Source organism: Parasteatoda tepidariorum, chromosome 5, assembly GCF_043381705.1.
Source record: "Parasteatoda tepidariorum isolate YZ-2023 chromosome 5, CAS_Ptep_4.0, whole genome shotgun sequence".
NCBI classification, from domain to species: Eukaryota; Metazoa; Arthropoda; class Arachnida; order Araneae; family Theridiidae; genus Parasteatoda; species Parasteatoda tepidariorum.
This window is the reverse complement of record NC_092208.1, coordinates 65,927,725-65,950,329: the sequence shown is the minus strand read 5'-3', so window position 1 is coordinate 65,950,329 and position 22,605 is coordinate 65,927,725. Positions and strand designations below refer to the sequence as shown.

At 28.3% G+C, this 22,605-nt stretch overlaps 1 long non-coding RNA gene across 4 annotated transcripts in view; it reads left to right on the top strand.

The window, feature by feature from the left end:
* Positions 1-22,605, top strand: part of LOC107447262 (uncharacterized) — a 163,909-nt gene that overhangs the window by 135,741 nt on the left and 5,563 nt on the right. For 2 of the 4 annotated variants that reach the window (XR_011636880.1, XR_002376562.3), the window contains one exon: positions 21,411-21,499. This is a non-coding gene — a long non-coding RNA (uncharacterized lncRNA). Of the gene's footprint in view, positions 1-21,405; positions 21,500-22,605 lie in introns of all 4 variants that reach the window. The other 2 variants (XR_011636881.1, XR_002376563.3) reach the window with 1 other exon arrangement.

Sequence of the window (22,605 nt, the reverse complement as noted above, 5' to 3'; positions counted from 1 at the left end):
TTTTTTTATTATTATTATAATAATTAAAAACCTCTAAACGACTGTTAATTCTGTTTCATGAAGCTCTGTCGCCAAGGAAAATAAAAAAAACGATAGTTTAAGTACCTTATACTTGAAGCAATGCGATGATTTTCAACTATATATATAATCTTGCAGTGAAGAATTATCTGGGCTCTACAACAGACAAATGACTTAAATATTTCAAAAGTTATTAAACTTTTTTTAAAAATCGCCAATTTGGCTACATTTTTTCACCTAGAAGAAAATTATCAAAATCACTGCCGTATTCTCAGTTTTTGCAAATTTTTATGAGCTAGTGAGGCATTGGAGAAAGTTTTTAATTATTAAAAAATTAGACCACAAACGCTTTTCATTTTCATAAAACTGTGGCTTTTCTATGTATTAACGTTTTGCGCCATTTTCAAAACAAGTGTAGGCTGCGCTGGCTTTAGATAGGCTAAACTTAACCTAACACTCAAATGTAACAGTTACAAACCCACAGCAGTTATACAAATTTAGCAAATAATTCACAAAAAAGTATCATTTCATGTTACGACAGAGCCTTCGAGAAACAGAGTTAAGAGCAAATGTGGCTCAATAAATATTAGAATTATATTTATACCTCCACAGCTGTAGTACACAAACCAGGAAACGATAAATAAAATTCAAAATATTCAGCTGAGCTAACTTAACTAGATTGACCACTTTAACCTTGAATTCTAGTTGCTCAATTTTTAACAGAGAAAGCGGAGATTTAAGAATACTCTACGGAATAATTTAATAACTTGAAAATATCACATAATCTTTACATTTCTCCTATGTGACACTATAAACTCGGGTATTTCTCTATCCATTGGCAACACTATAGTTATTATTCATTTTGTTAGACTATCTTAAGTATTTATTTAAGCAATGTAAAAAAATTAGTCATAGAATAAGTATTTATTTAGATTCATTTTGTGTTGTCCTAAGTCTAAGTAATAATTTATTGTGTCGAATAGCTAGTTTATGCATCAAATATTTATATAGAACAATTTTTTTTAAATGTGAAGTAATTATTTATAATTATTTTTTATCCTTACTAACATGGCTGTAGAGTAGAAATTTTAACCATAAACGGTGCTATGAGGCCTCATACTGTCGTACTAATTATTTGTGACGGAGCTTGCCTTTTTCGAACAAGAGCATATATATCATACGAAACTCAAGTTGTGACACCAGAGGTGCGTGAGGCAGTTAGTACAACACGTAATGGAGCTTTGGGATGAATTTCCTATCTTATATCACAACAGAAATGGAAATAATTTTAATACTTCTGCTGCTTACTGCAGAGATGCCAACCTGCTCCGGACAGCAGATAAATATTTTCGAATGGTAGTCTTTTATTATACGATTCTTGATTTAGTAAATTCGATCTATAGGGTGTTTAAATACCACTCCTTCTAAATTATTCAAAGGCTTATGTGATAGGCGACTTTGTTGCATATTAGCCTTGTTAAGGTTTTAAATAAGTCAGTAAAATTAGCCAAAAGTTTACAAATTTCAGTTTGTAGTTCTCTATTTTTTTAAATATTTTGTCTCGTCCGGCGCAGTTGGCATATCTGCTACTACGCTAAAATGCCCCGAACTCACACTTACGATGATTTGTGTGATTTAATGGCTACCGGGGCAGATAGAGTTTGAATTATTACTAAAATTCAATCCATAAAGAACTTTGACGAATTAGAATATTTAAATAAAGCTGTGTTGTACAATCAGCTTGGTTATTACAGTTAAAATTTATATGCTGTACAAGGTAATTTTGAAAGGTGACTAAGCTGGCCCCCATAGACTGCTAATATATTACATTTTTCTGACATTTGTGTTTCTTAACTAATACAAAACTTTCAGTGATGATTATGAGTTCCACAATACCTAAATATGGCTTTAAACCAAATTTGGTGATGATGGGAACTAATTAGTTTTACCATCGTTTAATGACAATAGATTTTATGGATAACAGTTATATATCCGATAAAGACCACCTGTTTAACTCTGTTGTTAATAAAAAATGACAATTGTTTTTCTATATTGAAAAGTGATACAAAATTCAAGTGATTATTAGCTTCAGAATGATACCATATAGCTATAATTCTTAAATTTCTGTGTTACGCCAAGGCATATTAGCACTGAAATTTTGACTTATCTAATCGAAGACTAAGACTGTTGAGCTATTTAGTCATTAGATTATTGCGTCAATAATCTAATCTAATCCTTGCGCTTTGTTCATTGAAAAAAGCTTTATGCATAGAGTTCGTCAAATGCGAAAATATGTGCGCAGAATCACATGAAGTCCGAATCACTTGGAAGTTTTTAGATTTATGTAAATAACTCACAAATAAAGCGAAACATTTTGCTTTTTTTTGTGTGTATATATTAATTTTTAAATATTGTCAGTGTACATTTTATTTTGGACGTAGCTCAAAACACTCATTCAAGAAAATGGATATAGTTTAATAAAGTACATATAACTCCAAAATTCGAGTTAAAAAAAACTAGATACAACACACAAAGCTCCTTTTGAATGTTAAATAATAACCTCGATTTATATGCCTAAGTTCCTTTTTAAAAAGTCTCATATCAAAATCACTATGAAAATTCAATAAATTGAAAAAAAACTACGAATGATTGTTATTTACGAATTTTTTTCTTTTAATATACAATAGTTTTAGAATAAAACAAAATACTCTGCCAATTCTCTAGAGTGACTTCCTGTAACGTTTTGACAGTAACGTTTCTTAATTCCACATTTTGAATTCTGTCCAATTTTTCAAACGTGCATATAAATCTATGTTTATATTCTTAACGAGTAATTTGAGCGACTGTGTTAAAAATAAAAAGCTCACCTACTATATATTCTAGAATCTAATAACTTTCACAGTAACGTAGAAACATTCCTGTTTCTTTCCTACTATAATCATACTATATATTCTAGAGATCTAATAACTGTCACTGTTACGTAGAAACATTCCTTTTTCCTTCATCTTTCGATCATACAATAAATTCTACGATATATTCTAGATATTTAATAACTTTCACAGTAACATAGAAACATTCTTTTTTCCTTCATACTACGATCATACTATATATTCTAGAGATCTAATAATTTTCACAGTAACGTAGAAACGTTCTTTTTTCTTTTATATTATGATCATACAATAAATTCTACCATATATTCTAGATATTTAATAATTTTCAGAGTAATGTAGAAACATTCCTATTTCTTTCATATTATGATCATACAATAAATTTGCCTATATATTCTAAATATTAAATAACTTAAACACTAACGTAGAAGCACTCTTTTTTTCCTTCCTGATACGATCATATTAAATTCCATCGAAATATTTCCTGTCTGAATTTGAACATTTACTAAGCTATTTCAATATATATGTTTTTCTAATCTAAGACATAAACTAATTTTTGTGGATTATTTATAGTTACTTCATATTGGATATATTTTTATTTATCTTATTATCACATCATAAATGATCATATAAAACAGACTTTAAGGTGAGTTTTATCTTCAAATGATAAAAGGCAGGAACAACGGAGACTGATAAGCAAATGTTCGTTTATCTTATACTCTGTGTAGATAAAAAAATTTTATAATGCGGTATCAGTGAATGAAAATTCTATCTTGGGCTTGCCGTTTCCGGTATACTTAAGTGCTTCAAAAATATTAAATAAAGAGCCAATTAACACTGTCTAGTTTTAATGCCAATCAGTTTGAAAAAGAAATTAAAATGTTTAAACTGAAACGTTATATACGACTTCTTATAACTGAACACGACGTTCAAAAGCCAATTATATATTTATCGCTATTATAAGTTAATGTTTAAATAACATTAACATTAACCATAAATGATAAAATTGGAGTTTGTGAGAATTATAACAAACGGATATTAACTTTTAACTGTTCAAATTATAACTTTTAAAATTTTTGGTATTTGTATAATTAGTAAATCTGGAACACTATATAATTATGTTCACCATTAAAAGTCAAATGCCAGATGTTATAAATTATTGACTGTACACTAAGGGTATAAAATTTGAATATAAATGCATGGATAGTTAAATTAAAATTAAATTACTGCAGTTCGAGTTAAAAATAATCTGTCAAATGATTTTTTTCTGCGCAATTTTATTCGAAAAATTTAAAAAAAATCAAAAAATATTTTTTTTAAAAAATTAACAATTGTATTATTAGTTATTAAACAATAAAAAAGACTGTTTATGTATACTTAGTAACAAATAGTAATGTTTAAGAAAAACATAAATGTCTAATCTCAAAAAACACACATTAAAATAAATAATCGCTGATTTAGAGAAATTTCTGAAATTAATTCTAAAATATGAGTAGGCATTTCACTTGTGTGATAAAAATATAAATATTAAAAAATTAAATACATAAAAAAATTGCTTTTAAGTGCATAAACGATTAAAAGTCAACATTTTCATGAGTTTTTACACACTCATAAATGTTTATTGATAATTTTGCAAACAAATATATTCATACGCTATGAAATTTTAAAATAAACATTGTTATAAGAATAAATATTGCCTGTGGTGTGTGGTTTCGAAAAAATAATTACAACACTTATGTTTACGCTCCTTTGGCTTTTAATGGGTTAATATGTATCTCAATTATGATACGATATCTCAATTTTACGGTAACTTAAACAATAATTTTTTATAACATCAAAACAATACTCAAATTAAAATTATTTTAATTGTTTTTAGTCATGAAGATCATTTTTTTTCGTAGTTATTTTAAAAAACCATTGTGTGATTAAATCAAACAGCTGTCATTAACCCCAACTTATCTTCAACTTACAACCATGCAAGGAAAATATGGTTTATTGTATCCCTCCAAATTGAAAAATAATTAATACAACCAAGGTTACAACTATTCTTATTCTGTTCTATTCAAGCATACCTTCTGTCTATCTATACATACCAAAAAAAAAAAAAAAAAAAGTTTAAAGGGTATGTTAAACGATATGCCGACGAGCTCTTAATGCCCCTACCTGAGAATCGGGTTGCCTACTTAAGTTAACTGACGCCCTAATAAAGGTATAAGAATTGCTTGAAAAGGAGAAGAAGAAAAAAAGAGGAGGGGGGGTCCTACATAAAATACAATATCTGATTGTAATCACTTCTTTAATAATATGTCTGCTTGTATTTCTTGTTCTGATCTGCCTGTCTGCTCATATTTTCTGTTGATCTACTAGAGTAATTAGTGTCTGAGTCTCTGGCAGATTTAGTAATGCAAAATGTTTATTTGATACATTGTTTTTTTTTTTAAGAAAGAGAATATGCATTAGGCTAATATGTTATTTTAATCATATTTCATAAAATAAACTAACCAATTTTATTCTTATTTTGTAACGACAGTTGGTTTAATAAGTAACTATTAAAACTACTATATTGTATGTGTCCTTTAAAAAACAATGCAACATTTAATAGACTCTTGCACTGTACAGTGCGCCGTAAAAAAGGGGTCACTCTGACTAACTTTTGATTTAATCATTGGATCTTCGTGTTCTATGACTCAATCTTATTGGTTCGAGGGAATGACCCAAAATATGCTAATTAATTTGTGTCGACGATAATTTAAGTTACGAAATCTGACACAAAAACGCGCTTTTTTTTAATAAACCGATTTTTTTTTCCTCCTACAATTCAGATTTTTGAAAGCCTATATATAAGGGGTAGCTGCAATCTGGGATATATGGTCCCCATAGTTTGGGCAGGACAGCGATCCAAAATTTGAACTCCCTAATGTAAACTTTATTTCTTAAGTATTTCGCCAAACCTCACGAACTTTTTAAGCGAATTGAAAATCTTTGCACACAATTATAAAATTCGCTTATCCAAAGATAATCCATGTAAAAAATAAATTATAGTAAATACTTACTATTTTTTTATTATTTTATTTAATAACAGTTGCAAAACTTTCAAATTGTAAGGCATATAAATTTTTACATACTTTTAAAGTATCTAACTTTACATGGCGAAATACAAGATTTGAGCGAAATCGGTTGAATAGTTTATAATAAATCAAATTTTAAATACACGACTTCTTTAAAATTCGATTTCTCAGGAACTATTCAACCGATTTCGCTCAAATTTTATATTTTGCCCTTAAAATTAGAGGCTTTAAAATGACGTAAAAATTTTATACCTTTTAATCCAAAATTTTTTTCGATTACTACTGAATAAAATAATAAAAAATAACAAATATTTATTAAAACTTATTTTTTATATGGATTTATCTTTGGATGAATTAACTAAAATTAACATTAGGGGCCCAAATTTTGATCCGCTCTCTTCGGGCAAAGGATATACATTCCTTTCTACATTCTTTGCTATAGGCACAATAATGTCATTGCGGTCCAGATTGCGGCAACCCCCTATATTTTGGGGTCAGAAATCCGACGGGAAAAAAAAAGTTTGGTTATTCAGACAGTACTTTTTTATGTCTGATTTCGTAACTTAAAATATCGTCTGCACTAATTATTTAGCATATTTGAGGTCACTCCTTCGAACGGTTAAGATTGAGTCCTAGAACGTGAAGATCCGATCATTAGATCAAAAGTTATTAAGGTTGGTCTATTTATTTTTTTGAACCCTGAACAACAGTGTTTCCCAAAGTGTGGTACGCTTATCTCCAGGGATACGGGAACAGTTTAGCGGGGGTAAGCGTTCTTATGCGAAATATCTTACAACACAGGAAAATTTCAAAAATTTATATTTAAAAGCAAAGGTAGCCATGAAAATTTACGATTATGGATTATCTATTTTTTGCAGAGTTATCAGTTAATGATTAGTGGTGTGAACAACCATTTGTGGTTTTTAACTTCTGTGCAGTTTTTGTTATAGTAAAAAATACATAATTTTTTTATTAGGGATACACAGCCTTACGAAAAATTTAGAAAGGGTACGCTAAAGTTATTAGTTTGGGAAACACTGTTGTACAATGACGTTTAAAGCTTGTAAATACATTTTTGGTAATAATAATACTTTATTTAATTCGCTCTGAAGCTTCACACTATTGGAGACAGTCTGGGAAACATCCCTAAAGATCACTATTTCGATCCTCTGCAGAGGGGATGGCTTCCCCGCTTTGCATATGGAACCGTGTCTTACTATCACCCCACTAAGGGACACAATTATTTTATTTATTTTGTGTCATTGATAAACAAATAATTGCATAATTCCACAAAAAGTAAATTTAAAACTCTTAGCTCTCTTAAAACTCTTAGCTCCTTTAAATGAGAATATTAGAGCTAAATCCTAATGAAAAATTTAAGCGTAAGCTTTTTAAATAAAACAAAATGGTGCAATATACATCTTTCCTAATTTCAGAACCAAATATAACATAACAGAATCCATGGAATTATTTCTATAATAACGCAACATTTCAAAACATAATTTCTGTTCTACTTTTTAGTATCGAATAAAAAGTATGATCCCCTATTTAAAAAATGCTGTTTGCAAACAATATTTAATAAAGAATTTGACTCTAAAATTTCACGAATGTTTTACGAAACACAATTGGCTTTTGAAATATTAAATAAATAATACGAAAAATATGGTTTGAGAGAAAATGTGCTTTATTAGAAAATTAGAACATCCATTTGTGCTGAATTGGTCGCTCGAGCTCTCACAAATTTTGAAAAATCATTTTAACGTAATTTTATCCCCGGTTTTTTTCTGTATATATATTTTTTTATTAAGCTCCATTTTTAGGTTTCAGTCGTTAATTATGTAGGTTTAAGATATTGTAGAAAAATAAACTTAAAAAAAGACAACACATTGATTTTTGTAAAAAAAGAAGCTTAAAATAAAAAAATTTCACCCAAAAGCTATCAAAGTTGATATTTTACAAAACGCTAGAAAGCTTAAATACGTTAAAGTTATAATTTTTTCTGTAACTTTTTGAAAGTGTTAAAAAATATGGTATGCCAAATAAAACCTATAACAGACATGCTACAGTCATAATTTTTCGCATGTAATTTTTTTTCCTGAAATAATACTCAAATATTAGGATTAAATTTGCAAGAAATTAACTTCAAGCAACTTTACAGTTAGTTGAAAGAAAATTTGAAAATTGACAAAAAAAAATTCTAATTTGAGTTTTAGGCTAACATTTCAGAATGCCACTGGTCCTATTATGTAGAAAGAAAATTGTGGCTTAAAAAATATGATTTTACACTGTGTTTTAGTTTTGTTTATTAAAAAAAACGAAGTTAAAATAAAACGTTGTAATTAAATATTTTAAACCTTTTAAACGATAATCAAAACAAGAACAATGTTAAAAAATAATATTGATTTTTTTCAATGAAATAGCCTAGCAGACTTTTTTATTACTCACCTTTTTCATACGAAAAAATAAACAATAAACTTATATATGACTTTCTCATTTTTTCAACAATTACCTAACCATAGTGTTGAACCACCTGCAACGAAATCGATCTTTTTACAGGTATTCCGAGAAAAAACGTGAAAGTTGTATTTTAATAAGAATTGAAAATTACGCCACTTTTTCAAAGAAAAGCAGAGTATTTATTTCGAAAATGACTTTCCCAAGGATATCATTATCTTTCACTTTTACATGTTCACTCACAATTATATTAAAAACCTATTCTTGGTAATTTAACTTTAGTACACATTGCTAGTTGACATAAAAGAAAATTGACAAAAATAAAGAACTGAATTCATTCCCATACCTACAAAGGTATATGTATTCTTGAATATGTAATTCTTGAGCAAATAAATATTAATTACATAATAATGAATAAATCTGTGATACATAAATTGAATTCCTGTTTATTCGAAAAAATTCGGAATAAAATTAAAAAAAGAAATTTAATTATAATATCACGCAGTTTAGAATCAGGATGTAGATCGACAATCATCTCCATTTTTAGGCAATTGATGCAATTTAATTAAGATTACATTTAAGTTAATTTCAGAAAAATAATATAACTATCAAAAAACAGCATGTAATGCTATACAAGTGGAATTAATAATATCAGTCTATTTTTCCAACTGGGTGAAAATCGGGTAATTCGACGAAAATTTGATTTTTTTTTATTGATTTAATTTGAACTTTTCTTCATTAGTTTTCTAAATCTCTTTAAATTAAGAATGAGGTTTACGATTTCTAATTATATATTGATATAAAATAAATTGTCTAAAAATTTTCGCCAATTGCATACTTTAAACGCATTTATAGAAAAACGTTGATTGTTAGAAAATTTCTTTATGCTAACACGCATTACGAAAGAAGTTTGTTTAAAAATTCAATTGAAACTTAGTAGATAGATTTTGTTTAGTGTTAGCTAAGTTTTGAACTAATATATAAGATCTAAGTGTGAATTTTTCTTCAAGAATTTAAATTTTGAAGAAAAAAATTGAAAACAGTTCTGAAAAAAAATTTTTAATTTTTAAGGTTTATTTTAGATTTATAATTTTAGGAATATTGATTAAGCCTAAATAAAATTAGAGTTTTACTTAAGGCTCTGGATTCGATACAATTTTTTAAAAAAATTGTGTCAACCCAGTCTGATACCTTAAATATTAATTAGATATCAGATCAGCTTAGATATCAAATTATTTATTTTTCATCAAAACTGAACAGCCACTCTAAGTAATGGATTTTAGGCAATAACGTTCCCCTTTGTAACATTACATTTCTGAAACAAACTGAGAAAACAAGAGAACTCATGAGTGAAAGTGTGTGAAAGTTCATCCTCGCGGCCGACATTTTAACTGTAAAAAATCTGTGAAAAAATCTAAAAACCCTCCACGATTTTTTAGGGTTTTACCAATCCGCAACACAAAGAAACTCTAACTCTAAATTACAATAATTGAAAAGTAAGAGAAAGTAAGAAAAAGAACAATCTTTCTTATTCAACGAAATTTTTTATTGCTACACAATACTTATGCAGGCTTGTATACTCATTACAAAATACGACTCATAAGCAGATTTTGATTTCAATCCGTATCTCATCAAATCGCGCTCTCAAGCACCGAATTTATTTTTTAACAGCTTCGAGAAAAAGTTGGTTTAGAAATTTTTTAAGTCCATGCTAGTATTGCAATGTTCACTATTTGAAAAGAATTCGCGCTTAAGAGCAACGTAATTTAATTACTTCAATTTAACTATTTTTGCAGCATTAAAAAACTATTTACTCAGCTCAATTTACAGCAATTTTGTACAAAATTCTGGTTTATCGTATTTGTATCGTTATTAGTTCAACCTGAATTTCATTTCCTTTAGCAGTGCAGGCTGAGTAAATTCTTCAGGAACGACAATCGCTTTGATGTCGGGGGCAAACTGTGCTATTTTTTACAATTAATTACTTTAATTAAACTATTTTTGTTCCGCTAAAATCCAGCTTAATTTGCAGCAATTGTTTATTCAACAATTTCAACCAATTGTTCATTATACCAACATTAGTTCAATGTGATTTCTTTCTTGACAGTTAAGAATTTTGAAGGTTAAATAAATCCTTATGAACCATCATCGGAGTAGTCTTATATATAAATAAATTTGAAAGGGGAACAACAATATCTGAATTGCTTTTTTTTTATAATTTCACCCCTATTTAGTTTTCAACGTTAAAGAAAAACCGTAATATAATTACATTACGAGACCATAAATAACTTCAAACTCAATTTATTCATGGCACGTATTTTTAATTTTCAAACCTGATGCGTGACAAAAACTTAACTCGTTACTTCTTTCAAAATACAAAGAAATTCATATCTGCATTCATCACGTATATTTTCACGGAAAATTTAACAATTTGTTTCGCTTAACGATAAAGTAAAATATTTCACATGCATTCATAAAAAGTATCTAAAAAAATTACAAGCGTTATAAATCAATGGGTTAGTTGCCGGCACGGAGCTATCGAAGTAAACTGTTCCCACGATGCCGTTCGAAAACTAACAGAAAAGTTTAATCGGTTTCATCGTAACAGAAGAGTGGAGATATTCTATCCTTCACTTTTTGTTTTAAATAAACTGTTTTGTGTAGAAAGCAAACTTTTCATTTGAATACAAAATATTTTCCGATGCTGCACCGTCAATATTTTTTGCCTCTTTTTCATCAAAATATAAGTACGTATAAAATATACGTTTAGAAAATGAGATGGTGCATTCTTTTGTTGTTTCTTTATAATAATACTTGTAAGCCGGCAAGCCAGCTTGGTGAAACCAAGAGAATTTAAGGCAGAAGGTGCGTTTCTTATTTTTCAGTGGCGCCATCTATGGCAAAGAATGCGACGTCAGCCACACACATGTTACATCCCGTTTATAAGGAGGACCCGTTCATAAATCCATTCCTTCATCCACAGATCGTAATTTTGATCTGAACCAGAGAACGATCAATCTCCAGTTCACTACACCTAGAGGTATTGATTTGTTATGGGAGCATGGAGGACATTGTGACCCGATAGGTTTAACGAGCACCAGTCATCATTTACTGCGTGGGGAATCTTAGATCAGCTCAGGACGAACTCACGACCTTTTGGACATGGGCCCAACGCCCTACCAACCAGGTTATCCAGCCGATAACTACCTTTCCCTTATTATTGTTTCGACTGATTTCGATTGAGATTTTGATTATTTTCCTCTAATTCCAAAACCGAATTATTGAAAAGAGAAGTTTAAAATGTATCTTAAGGGCTGCGTGTACGGAACATCCTGCATATTTTTCCAATTTTAATAATTTATAGAATGATGTTTCAGTGTTCATAATTTTTCAAGGTGCACAGTTTCGAAATACTCGGAAAAGCGGTGGGTTAATGGTTAATAAGGAAAAAAATTTAAATAAATTTTAACATATTGCAAACTGAAAACAATTTAAAAGAAATAATTCGTGAATATAATAAATAATAATTAGTGAATATAATGTAATTAGTGAAAATATTGTATCGTTGAGAATGTGCTTAAGAGACTAAAATATTAAAACAATAAAAAATACATTTTCAATACAATTCCACAAGATATTTCTAATAAAACCTCTATAAAAATAGTAAACTATTTCAATGAAAATAAACTTATAACAACGAATCACATAACTGATAGTTTATGGAGTTATTTAGAGGAACTGAATGTAGCTTTCGTAAGCACAAGTTCCGGAAGTGGCTATTGGCTGCTCCAAACAAAAACGACATCATCAAAATGATGATTTAAAAAATTTAGATTTATTAATAGTTATTATTAAATTTAGATAAATTACTTGGGGGAAGTATTCTATTGATTATTGAAAGAAAAATCAAGACTATATTTTAACTTGAAAATTCCAATATTAGAAACTACCTTTTTAAAATTTAGTTTTGAAAGTTTCAAAAGAGCACTCTAACATAATTTTAAATTAATAAAAGTTGAAATAAAATCAAAAATCATTCAAGTTTTAACAATATTTAAAATTATTCTATAAAACTTTCCAAATCCTCAATAAATGATTTAATGTATTTAGAGAAAAATAGCAGGCCATAAATTTATAATTTCCAAACATCATGGATTAATTCAAAATATATTAAGTACAAAAACTATTTAAATTAATTTCAAAAAATTTAAATAATATAGTATATTGATAGTAAGTTATTCATAACAGCATACATCCTTCCTTCACTAATTCAAAAGATTATTAAGAAAAAATAAACAATATTGTCGATTTAAATTCAAAAAATTATGCAAACAAAATTTAATAACTAAAAAATTTTACTTAACTTTGAATAATATTTTTTTTTAAAAATAAATGTTAAGGATAAAATTATTTATCTTACCTTTAATTGATGCAACAAAACAGAAGATGTTATCACATTTTTAATAGTTTATCATAAAGAAAAATAATTGGTTGATTGATAATATTTTAGTTTTTTTCCTACAAATCCTTAAAAATATTGGCAAATCGGTATCACTAGATCACTCACTCTCCCTACATCCCCATCCCATTCGAACAAATGAGCCGGCAAGCGCGTAACTTATTTGAGGTGAGAAGGAGAAAACATCAGAGAAAGTTTTTTGGCGACAACTTGGCATTCACTTTCGTTGCCAATAAAAGAAAAAAACTCTCATTTTATAATTGACGGAATGCTTGAATTCCTGATCGCAGTTTTATAAAGATTCATTATTAAATTAAAAAAATATCGCACTTTCTATGTTTTAAAGTAATTAAACAGTGCGGTAAAGAAAAGTTTCCTTACTGTAAAATATTTTCAATTGATAAATTCGCTGATTTTGCTTTGGAAGTTTTAAATAAATTCCGATTTACTTATTTATTTTGATCCATGCGAGTGTTATTAAATTACTTAAATATGTCACATTCTTAAAAATAAAATGTGCCATTTTTAAATGAAAATAAATAATATGTATGCATGATAATTATAAATATTATAATTATAAATATTATAATTTTAAATATTATAATTATAAATATTATAGTTATAAATATGTATTATAATTATAAATATGCATGAGCTTTAATTTTTTTTCTGTTCTTTTGAGATTAAATGAATATTTTACAATTATTTTGGAACGATATACAAAATTCTGTTATCAATAATAATAATAATATCAATAATAATAATGAATCAATAATAATGAATAATGAAGAATAATATTTTGGAAATAAATAAATGAACTAAAATATTTAATAGGACATAATTTTAAAATCAATCATTTTGAAATTTTCAGTAATTAGTCACAAATTTTAACTATTTTTTATGACTTAAATGATTTTATTTTTCCTTTGTTTCATCAAGACGTCAAACCACGAAAATATAACGTTTTTTTTCCTACAGGAGTTATGTATGTCTATCCAGACAACGCTAAAATCTTTTACTCCTTTTTTACAGAAAATAATGAATTTATTTTCAGAAACTTTTTTTTTCTTTTAAATTTCATTTTTTGAATATTTCAAAGTTTAAAAAAATGGAGAATTAAGTTTAAAATAGAATATTTTTATCTTGACAATAACTTTTTTTTACGTAATAAAACATCAACATTTAATAAATTTAAAATAAAAACAGGTTAAAGTGATCACCATGACAAAAGGTTTATAAAAATTGATCTGAAAAAAAAATGTATGAAAGTTGATAATTCTACACATGATCTGATTACTTTCAATACGTTTTTCAATAGATTTTGCTATTATTTTAAAGAAAAATCCAACATTTTGACAAGTTGAAAGCAATAGCGAACACTCATTTAAAATTCGCATTTTAGCCATCTCAAACTCCATTGTCGTTAGACGTTTTTCAAAATTCCGATGTAGGGAACAGGGAGTCCCAAAAGAAAAAACACATTAAATAACTTTCATTCCAACTATCGGATTTTTCCAAATATTTTAACTAATTGTTGAATTTAGTTACAAAATTATTAATTAAGTTACAAAATCTGTAATTAATGCTTATTCAAAGTTACAGAATCTTACTTTTGTGGGTTCAGCATAAAAACTTATCAAGGTTGAAGAGGGGGACGTGTAGTACCCGGTCTTAACCCTGAGGGAAGCGGTTCTCGAAATGTAACGGAACAGTACTACTGTTAGACTAAGTCCCTATTTTTTGTCAGTGTATGAATCTTTAGTAAACGTATAATAAGCTGGACTAAAAATAATTTTTGTAATTTTGACAACCAATAGAGAAGGCTAGTTTAAAAACAAAGAATTAGAGATCTAACAAACTTATCTATACTAAGGCCATGAATTAATCATTAACACTCCAATATGTTAGGTCCTTCTTGTCAAGAAAAGTAATTTCAGTATTCCTCCACCAGAATTATATCTAAAATGGAATTCGATGAACGGATGCCACTAGTTGATTCATTGCTGTTTTTGTGAGAAGCCGGAAGAGCTGTATTAAGATCACCGAACTTTTGCTGATCGTGAGAGCTGTATTAAGATCACGGTCGTGGTTGCTCCTGTGTTGCCATTAGCAGTCGAGTGTATACAGGCCCTCGTTGTGACACATCGAGACTGAGAAGCAACAGAGTGAGGAGGACAATGTCGCAGTCACAAGTAGCAAGTCAACTGTTCAGTGTGGACCATCCATCGAAGTAGGCAGCCCCGTAGCTAGGGGGGGACCGTCGGGACAAATCCCCCCCCCCGAAATTCTGGGATTCAAACTTTTTAGTCTTTCTTTGAGCCTCTCAGTAAAAAGAAAAACAAAAACTGTCGAATCAAACCCTTTATTAACTAACTTTATTAAGCATATTTCGGAATATTCCGGTTTGTCCTAAAAAAGTAATCGAAAAATTTTCTTCAAATCCCCGTCGCATGTCTTTGTAAACTTTGTTTACAAATTGATTATAATTATTATGTAATATTAATTGAAAACTAATTATTATGTAATATTTTTAATTACTAGTTTAACTTTTGCAAACAACAGAATAAAGAATATTTATTACAATGTTTTCCCCCTCCTTTGCATGTCTGAAACAGTCCTTGCTTCTTACCATATCACCCCCCCCAGAAAAAAAATCCTGGCTACGGCCTTGGAAGTAGGCGTGTTCAAATCGCAGTGGGCGCTTCTGTCAAAGTAGGCTTATCCACATCACGTCCGGGTCACCAATGTGGCGGTGAGTTGTTATCAATCATGTCAAACTTCATCTATGGAAAGGTACCTCAACATGGAATCGAGTTAACATGTCTTATATACTAGGGAATTGGAATTATATTTTTGTAGTGGTAGAAACACTACGTGTACACCTGAAAACAAAAGTAATTTGGACACAATCGAGGTACCCGATCTTACCTTTATTTCCGCTGTGTACATACAATGTACATACATTGTATATGTTTTCGGTTAGGCAATAATGTATTGAAAATATTTTGCTTATTAGCTTCTGTTGTAGAGATATAAATTATTGAATGTTAAATCAGGCAACTAAAATAAATTCTAAAAAATTGCATATTTGCACCAAAAGATCCGCCTTATAAATGTTGTCACGTTTGCAGGAGAGGAAAGTTGTTACAGTTTATGACAATCCTGGATAACGGTAATAAGAATCACTCTCGAAATATTAACGATTTCTCTTTAGGTTCTAATTCATCAGTAAAACTGCAATTTAAAAAAATAATTTTAAAATTCAGAGTAAAGTAAGGGCTTTAAAATTTACAAATCAAAACAATAGAATTTTATTCTAATTTTTAAATTTTATCTTTCAGTTTTAGTCTTTTAAGACGCAAATCAAGCTTCCGATTGGCGAGATAAGTAATACAGCTAACAGTGCTTTTCATTAAAGGGACGAATAAAACTTGGCATCGAATTAAAAGATGTAGTTTTTGATAATTTTATAACATAATAGTTTCTTAACAATAACACAAAAAAGTTTTATTTATTATTTACGGAAAAAAAAACAATCGGTAAAAAAATAAAATCAATCCATTTGGCGAGTGATGCCTCATGTACTTTCTTTGTTAGAAGAATAAAAAAATTTCATTTTACAGCTCTAAATTTTGCACGAAAAAATTATTTCTTCTTTTTCAATTTTCTTTATTATTACGTCCTTATATTATCTTTCATTTCCTTTAACATGTAACAATTTTTAGAGTTTTGTATTCGTTATTTATTTTTCTTATCTGTTTCTTTACTGTGTTGTCTTATTTTTCCTAAAAAAAGGCGCCAAAGATCTTATCTAGTAAAAGCTGGTAAGGTAAATAGATACTTTGAAACAAATACACCTGTGAATGCGAATTCAGAACTTCAGAGTAAAAATACGGTTACTTAAAGATGAAATTAGAATGTTAATTATCAACTTTTTTAAAAGACGAACTAGTTAAAATTTTTCATTTCTTTCTTTTTTAACACAAATATTTAAAACTAATTAATCAATTTCTTAGCTAATATTGAAAAATTATATTTTAAAATTTGCGACACCCTACTAGTTCGAGAGATTGCGTTGTTACTGTAAAAACCCGAAGTCTGGTTTCCTAGGTTTTCCGGGTAACCAAAAAGGATTGGTAACTCCTAAGGTCTTACCGCAAAGGATTGGTAAAAGGACTAAGTAAATTCATATTAAAGCATAATACAAACTTTTGTCAAGGCACTTAGGAAAAAGCTAGGTTTTAAAGATTAAACCTAGGATCTACAAGACTTGGGGTTTTTACCTTAACAACTATAAAAGCCCGAAGTCTGATAAACCCTAGGTTTTACCGGTAAAACATAGAACTAACCAAAGTGGCTTGTTAACTCTTACGTTTTACCGAAATGGAATCATGTTAAAGTGTATTTCACACCTTTATCAAGCCACTTTGGTAAAAGATAGGTTTTAGCGGTAAAAGCTTGACTTCGGGTTCCTACCGTAATACCGTCACAGAACGTGATTAGCACAAATGAATGACCGAATTTTGAATAGTTGTATTTTCAAAACTGACGAATTACAAAAAAAATATAACAGAAATTGAGGAAAAATATACAATTTTTTTCCAGTTACTACAGATACTTACGTGTGACTCTTTTTGTTCACAACAAACAACTCATCTTTAATCAAGTTTGTTTCACGCATCTCGAATAAGCCTATTTTGTTAGTGAGATAAAGATAACTTTGAATTTGTGCTTTGTCAAAAAATTTTAAAGTTGAAAGCTAATTTTCAAAAAAAAGTAGAACGAAACAGAATTAAACGGATCATATTTAACGCAATGGTCATAAAAGTAATAAATACGTTTAGACATTTTATAAAAAAATGCTATCGGTAATCATAAGAAAAAAACTCCCTATTCTGAGCTCCAAAAACCAAGATGTAAAAAACTGCAATTTTCTGATTGGGTGGATGCGATTTGTATTATCTTTATTTTTGCCATCCCAACTATTTTATCCTACTGATGAATATGTACTATATACGCGTATAGGTTTTAATAAGTTTTATTACTTGTGATTTTAAATATTGTATTTACTCAATCATAATTTTTAACCCAAAATATTACACTCATTATTTAATTAATAAAAAAAATTTTTGACTAAGAAGTCTTTTATCACTTTATAAAATTTTAAGAATGTTTTAAACGAGCAAATCGCTTTTCATCAAGACTGAAATATGGAAAAACAGATGGGTGAAAAAAACAATGTTGCCAATTAAAAAAAGAAGAAATATTAAAATCTAGGAGACTAAAACCCACTGACCGAAAAGAATATAATTAAAATGGATATTGCAAGGTGAAAAAAACCTGCCACTCAATTTGCTTCAAACACATGGCAAATAGAACGCATGGCAACGTCTCTAAAGTGGGGGCATGTTAAATGTATATCCATCGTAGTTAAAATGCTCCTCAATGTGCCCATCGTAAGTCGAATATTAATTTTTTTATAGTAATTTATAAATGAAGAAAATTTAATTGAGCTATCTAGCGATGACAGCTTAAAAACCCAATTTTCTCGCATTGATTTCGCAGAGATTGGTATATCTGTAAGATTATAGTATCCTGCTTTGAATTTTTAAAAAAAATCCTTTGCTATTTTTACCATTTTGATTCAGTTATTGCTATTCTGAAGAGTCACTTGAAATTAAATATCGAAAAAGAAATGCGAGTAGTTATATTGTATTTGAAAAGTTAGGCAAAGATCATTATTACGTTATTGTTACGTCCCTTATCGCATTAAACGAATTCACAATATTTTCGATCGTGGAGGATAACTTTTCTTTTGTTGCATTTTTTTTCTTACATTAGAAATATTTTTAACGTCATACATTTTATTAATATTGCCTTATAAATTTTTCATTCAAATATTTGAACGGATTTTATGTGTGAGTTGTATAAACAATATTTACAATCGCACTGAAGATAAGCTCGAGCTTGCTTTTGGAGGTCTGAACCTTTTAGAGTCCGAAATTCAGAGATATACTTAGAGTTCGAGAGGGGTATAGGACTGACTGTAACACCAAGATGACAAAAACAAAAATAAAAAGATAAAATCAAAATTGTAAACCAAATAAAAGTCATTTGACAATTTGTGTTAGACCCACAAAGCAAAAGCACCAAACAGAAATAGCAGATCGCCGCAATTTTCGTACCTTTATAAATTTTAAATTTTTTATGCTTAATAACTGTACCAAACGTTTGTATAAAATTAAAAAAATTATGAAAATTTTATCATTGAGTCTGAGCTCGTGACCTTTCTTTTTTTTTCAGTAAACGAGCGCGTGTCATCTCTAATTCACACCACTTGTTTTTATATTTTCTATTTCATTGTCTTATTAACATAAAGTATACATTATATCCATAAAATTAATATGGTACCAAGAAAAATTATTTTATAGCAGGTGTTCCGTGAGACAATTACAAATATCATAAAGATACTACAATTTGGAAAGGTTTGGGAACCCTAACCCTCGGTAAAACAATCTTATAACCCTAGACAAAACAATATGATAAATTTCATTTTTATCAAAACTTAAAATCTGCGATGTTAAAATTTAAATTGATAAATAGGAACAGCAAAAGATCCATAGATATTTAATGACTATCACTGGAAAAAAATATTTTGAAAAGTTAACCGAAAATTATAACTAAATAACTAAACTAAAAAAATAACTAAAAAACTATGAATATATAATATACATATTAACTGTTAAATAATTTAACTGAAAGTTTAGCGTTGGTGTAGTAAGATTTCGTTTAAAAAAAATTCTCAAAAAACGAAGTAAATTTTTAAATTTTTTTCTTATTTTATATTTTTAGATCTTTCTTCGCTAGCTCTTTTCTGATAAATTTTTTTTGGTTTTAATATTTTTTTGATTTGAACTGCAACTGCATTTTTTAAAAATGCTTTCAATAAATTACTAAATATACATCCAATTATTCAATTTCTACTTCTTCGATGAAATTCGTTTTTGGTTTCGGGGCCTAACTTCAATAACAATAGACAGGGACGTCGGGATGGAGAGGTCACTGCGATCTCCCAAACATTTTTACAATTCGGTAAATTTAGCTTGGCCATTCCACATATTTACTCAAATTTATTTTTTCTAATTTTAATTCGAAAACTCAAATTAAATTATGAACAATACGTTTTATTTCATTTAAATTTCGAATTCATTTGGATGGAAAAAAATGTTTAAAGATCTTAAGAATGGGGGAAAATAAATAGCTGCGGACGGAACCTTTAACGTAGTCAAAATGAAATGTAAAAAAAATATCGACATAAAAATTGAGGTATTAAATAAAACTTAGAAGAAAAGAATTAAAATGAGGCTCATACAAAAACCTTCGATGCTACGAGAAAAAAAGGTAAAAATTATTCGAATCGAGAATTATCCATAGTAATTTTATTCATTTGTTCATATTCTGGTTTTATTTAATTTATTAAATTATTATTAATTACTGTCTTTATATTAACTGGAAACATTAAGCGTAAAGTCACGTACGCTTACTAAATCTGTATCTATTTTATTATTGCTAACTTTTAAAATTCAACAAATAAAGATATTTTAAATAAGTTCAGTAATTGTCTCAATTTACGTAAACTGTCTCAATTTACGCAGAGAATGGTTTTACACTTCCTCTTTCCTCCAGAAATATATTGTTTTTACTCTTTAATTTGAATACTTTACAATTTATATATATNATTATTCCAAAACAAATCAAAACACCTAATATTCCTGAATAATATTCAATTCTCATCACAAATAATTCCTATGATAAAATGGCTGCGAATATTATAATTTTGTGGATTTAGTAATATCCCTTTAATATGATAAGAAAAAGTGTAACTTAAAAAATATTTTAATGTCGAAAATAACCTTCTTAAACCACAATAAAAATGTAGAAGAATTATTCTTACTGTTAAATCTAAGGACTGTTTTTGTTTCTCTAAATGTGCAATTCATTTTATAATACCTCACGGTTAAGTCAAACAATAATTTTTTTCAACGTTTAAATTCAGTAACTTCAAATATTGTCATCCCCTGAAATTACTTCCCATAACTTACTAATTCACGATGCAATTAAAAAATTAAATAGGATTAAAGTGAAAAATTTGTTCCTTTCCTCTTAATATTTAATGATTCAATTAAAAAATTATTTTAATTAAATAAATATATGGTAAAAAGATTTCAAATTAAGCTAATTCGCATGTCTCTTTGCTGAATAACGTGTTCAAATAAATATCTGTTATAACCACCAGCATAACTTTTAATAAACCTTTTGATAACTTATTATGGCTTTTGACTGCATTTCTAAAGATGAATACACCTATGATAACAGGGAGGTAGCCCTGTTATTGTTATTATTATTATTATTATTATATATATATATATATAAACAAAATAATGTAGAAAGATTAAAATATACATATATATAATAGATATTTAACCATAGACATAAAATAACATTTTCTTTTCCTAAGTTTAGAAAGTCCGAAATTCTGCAGGAAGTTGGAAATTCTCATATCTGCAACTGCTACTGATAACACGTTTTCTGTCTTTACTGGGCTTGTGATGGTACGTTTATCTTTCTAATTACTTATGCCATTGTAATTTGTTTTCCCACACAAGTTAACACCTTTCTAGAGTTAACTATAAGGTAAGAACCTGTCTTGAAAGCACTTTTAAGTAGCTAATTTATGAAGCATTGTAATAATTATATCAAAAGAAATATTAATCTTGGCAGTGAGAGGGGAGTGTTCATAACCCCTACCAATGGCGTAGTTTTAAAGCATGTTCGAGGAGGTTATCGGTTATCTCTTTTANCTACCAATGGCGTAAAAAAAAATATATAAAAAAAAAAAAAAAATTTTTTAAAATATAAAAAAAAAATGGTTTTTTTAATGCTAGTCTTCTCATTTATTTTTTTCATAATGAACAATACATAAATACAGTAGGGAAACCGATTATCCGGAACGATCGGGACCATCGCTATTCCGGATAACTGATTTTTCCGATTTTCTGAATCGCTACAAAAAGCTGTTTTTTTATTGTCAAACTCAACTAAAAAACAATATTTGGATATAATCTTAAAAAGAAGAAAAAACAATGAAGTAATACACTAATGATTATTTCCAAAATGATGGTAAGGTAAACATCTTTCAAAAAAGAATGAAAAATCCTGATATCTTATGAGGAAAAAAAAAAAAATTTTTTTTTAAATGGCGGGAATATTGATCGAATTTTGTTCCGGTTTTTTGGTTTTCTGATTTCCGGATAACGGGTTCTGTACTGTAATTCAAAATCTTTAAATAATAAATGTAATGCGATTTTTAGAAACGTTGGCAAATATGTCAATGATTTTTTCAACATCCAAATCAATTTCTCGATGAATGTTTAATAATGCGAGTCCATAGTCCATTTAATCAATCTTTGGTTAAACCTGTTGAAGCGAGCTGGGAGCGCTTCAACATTATTAATGTTTACAATGAAACTGTGACGAATTTCGGAAATCTTTTGGATTATGATTCTTGAAACAGTGAAAAACATAATTAGATGGAAAAAAATCGATTTTTCCGACCTACCCAGGTGTATATTTCCCCTTAAATAATTTTTAAAATATCTTACTTCTTTTGTAAACTATTTAAAAAAAAATTATTTTTTTCCAATTTGGGGGGGGGGGG